Here is a 3,038-nt window from a genome sequence, read left to right on the forward strand (position 1 = left end):
TCTGATAGGGGAGGCCCTCCTCCCCTTCTATCTGATCCTAGCCTATCAGGTCTCATCAAGGCTGGCTGCATCACCTTCCTCTGTGGCCTGGTCAGGCTGCACCCCCTCCCCCAGGGGAAGGTGATCAAAGAGTCAGCCCCTGACTCCATGTCAGAAACAGCCCGTGCCCCCCTTACTAGGGACCTCACTTGAAAACCGAGCAGCCTATGGGCTTCCTTTGAGTAGGGGTCTAGCTCCTCTCCAAGCATGGTCCTTGGTTGGAGTATGGTCTCTGGAAAGATGGTTCAGCGGGTATAAACACTGACTACAATAGTGTCCCTAAGACAGGGCACAAGCAGTGCAGATGGCCCAAGGTGCTCGAGGGTAGGGGGCCCATGGCTGTGTGCCTCCAGGCTCCTGGCCACCAGGCTGAGAGTGGCTAGGGGCCATGGGATCCCTGGAGCTTTGCCTGGAGAGTCGAGTGAGCTGATGCCCTTCTCTACTGTCGGCTCTGGCTCCGCAGCTGGAGTTGACATTTCTTTCTAAGCCATTTCCTGTCACCACCCCTTCGGATGAAGATACACAAGACTTCAGAAAACTCAGGACAGCTGTGTGACAGAAGCCAGCCTTGGCAAAGCAGGGGGGTGGTGGACTGGGGAAAAGCTGGGAAGGACGCTCAGGGAACACAGTGCTCCACCAACTGCACAGAGACCAGCTGGGAATGGGATGACTTAGCAAGATGGAGACAGACCCCCACCACGAATGGCGGCAGATGCTTCATAGTGGAAGACAGAGACTGAGGGGAGCAGCATGGATCCAGGAGCCCTTACTGGATACGATCTGCTCACTCCAGAAGTGCAGAGGCCGCCACAAAGGGGTTAGGCATCCAGTCAGTCGCCTCCAGGACCCCAAAGGACCAAGCTTAGGGCTAAGCAGTAGGGTTTGGTTTTCTTTCTCAACCTTCATGGGGAGGATGGTCCAGGCTGGTCCCCTCCCACACTATCAGATTTGCTTTTCCTGAATGGATGGCACGAGGGGCAGGCACTGCAGGGCCACCTCAGCCCCTGGATGGTGACAGTGCTGCTTTGGGGCCCTCACCGACAAGTACCAGACCAGCTGGGGTTTGTGAGGCTGAAACACGCTGATGGGACAGGATCGGCTTTGAGAGACACGTAAACACTGGGGTTTATGTGCAGCACTGACCCACAGGCTCAGAGGAACGGTGGTGATGCTGTGCATGGCCCCTGCGCCCCTGTGGGGTTGGACACTGTGAATTTAATTGCCCGTGGACGCTCCGAGTGCACTGTGTGCGTGCTGTGGAGAGGAAGCTCGTGCTGAGCAGAGGAGCAAAGGAGGCAACGGAGCGGGAAGCCTGGCCTTCGTCTTTTATGTGAGCCCGGGAACCTAGAGCTCTCCAAGCCATCATTCTCAAAAAGCTTTTTATAGCCCTTCAGAAGTTTATGCCTCTGTAGATCCACATATCACAGGTACTGGGCTAGCTGAGGCCCATTAAATCAGCAGCTAATGCAGGGGCTAATTAAATGCTCTTGTCACTGTTGCCATCTGAAGCACAATCTGAGAGTTCTGTGGGTTTTATTGGGGTCCTCTGTGGGGCAGGGTTCTCTGGCTCAAGCCCCAGGACTCCGAGGGAAGAGGGGCTCTGTCCTTAACTGGCTGCCGTTTGAAGACACAAGCTGTGGGGATTATTACAAAATTACTTCAGTTAATTAAAAAAAGAGAGAGGGGGGAAGCTCTGAAGTAATGTGCTAATGTTTACGTGTTTTGTCCCAGGGTGGTCCTGGAGGATGAGTGGGGGAGGGGGCAATAGGGCTGAGGGGCTCTCTCCTGTCTCTGACTGCAGCAAGGGGACCCCAGGAGAAATGTTAACTTTGTTTTTCTTTGTCATCAGAGTGTCCCTCAGCGATTCTGGGCCAACTGTCTCATCAGACTTGGGGAACTGATGCCTTAATTTCTTCAAAGGAGCCCCTCTCTGTGGTCAAAGTAAGTTGCGGGTGAGCCATTGTGTGTGTGAATATCTCTTACCCTCTCCCAGGGGGAGGGGGGGCTTTCACTGATATTCATGTTTTCGTCAGTTCCAGGATGGGGAGATGAGAGCTCGAGCATTCAAAAAGCAGTAGTTTGATCTGGGTGTGTTGGCACACGCCTGTCACGCAGCACTCAGGAGGAAAAGCTGGAGATTCAGAAGTTCAAGGACACCCTTAGCTACAGGGTAAATTCAAGTCCAGCCCAGGCTCCCTGAGAGGAGGAGAAGGAGGGGGAGGAGGAGGAGGAGGAGCAATAATGACAACCATATTGGTTTGGAGGGCTGGAGAGATGGTTCAGTGGTTAAGACCACTTACTGTTCTTCCACAGGACCTTAAATCGCTGACGTGAGAAGGCTTCACAACAGCTTGTAACTCCAGCCCCGCTGGGCCTGGTGCCCTCTTCTGGCCTCCTCAAGTACCTGCACACACATGGCATGCACTCACATAAATAAGAGTAATAAAACAAATCTTTACTTAAAAAATGTAAAGCTGGTGTCTGGGTGACAGGAGTGATGGGACACAGCTGTAATCCTGGTATATCTGGGAAGCAGGGGTGTGGTGGGAGAGTTCAAGAACATCCTGGGCCAGTGAGTTCCAGTCCTGGGCTCTGTACTGAGACCCACCCGAAGAAGCCAAACAGGCAAATAAAAAAACCGACAAATCAGCACTAAGAAACCAAACCAAAACAAGCAAAACTCGGTGGTTCACAGTTGGGGAGATGAGTCCCAGGTCAAGGGCACTTAGTGCTCTTCCAGGGGGTCTGAGTTTGGGTCCCTGAACCCTTGTCGGGCACCTCACAAACAGCCTGTAACTCCGGCTCCAGGAGCTCTGGTACTGTTTTCTGGCCTCCGAGGGAATCCGCACACATGTGACAAACACACATGCATGCAAATAAAAATAATAAAAATTAAATTAGCAGAAAAGAAAAAATATTAAAAAAAAAAAAAAAGCAAAACCAGTGTTTGTTGTCCCTAGTAAGTGTGAGCAGTCAGGGTCCCTCTGCAACGTTACCCA

At 52.5% G+C, this 3,038-nt stretch overlaps 1 long non-coding RNA gene across 1 annotated transcript; it reads left to right on the plus strand.

The window, feature by feature from the left end:
- The first annotated feature begins 394 nt into the window (after positions 1-394).
- Positions 395-2,478, plus strand: LOC132655371 (uncharacterized). Its single transcript, XR_009593183.1, has 4 exons — positions 395-1,466; positions 1,889-1,980; positions 2,073-2,209; positions 2,353-2,478. It is a non-coding gene; the product is annotated as an uncharacterized LOC132655371 (long non-coding RNA).
- The last annotated feature ends 560 nt before the right edge of the window (positions 2,479-3,038 follow it).

This window comes from Meriones unguiculatus, chromosome 7 (genome assembly GCF_030254825.1).
Source record: "Meriones unguiculatus strain TT.TT164.6M chromosome 7, Bangor_MerUng_6.1, whole genome shotgun sequence".
In the NCBI taxonomy this organism is placed as follows: Eukaryota; Metazoa; Chordata; class Mammalia; order Rodentia; family Muridae; genus Meriones; species Meriones unguiculatus.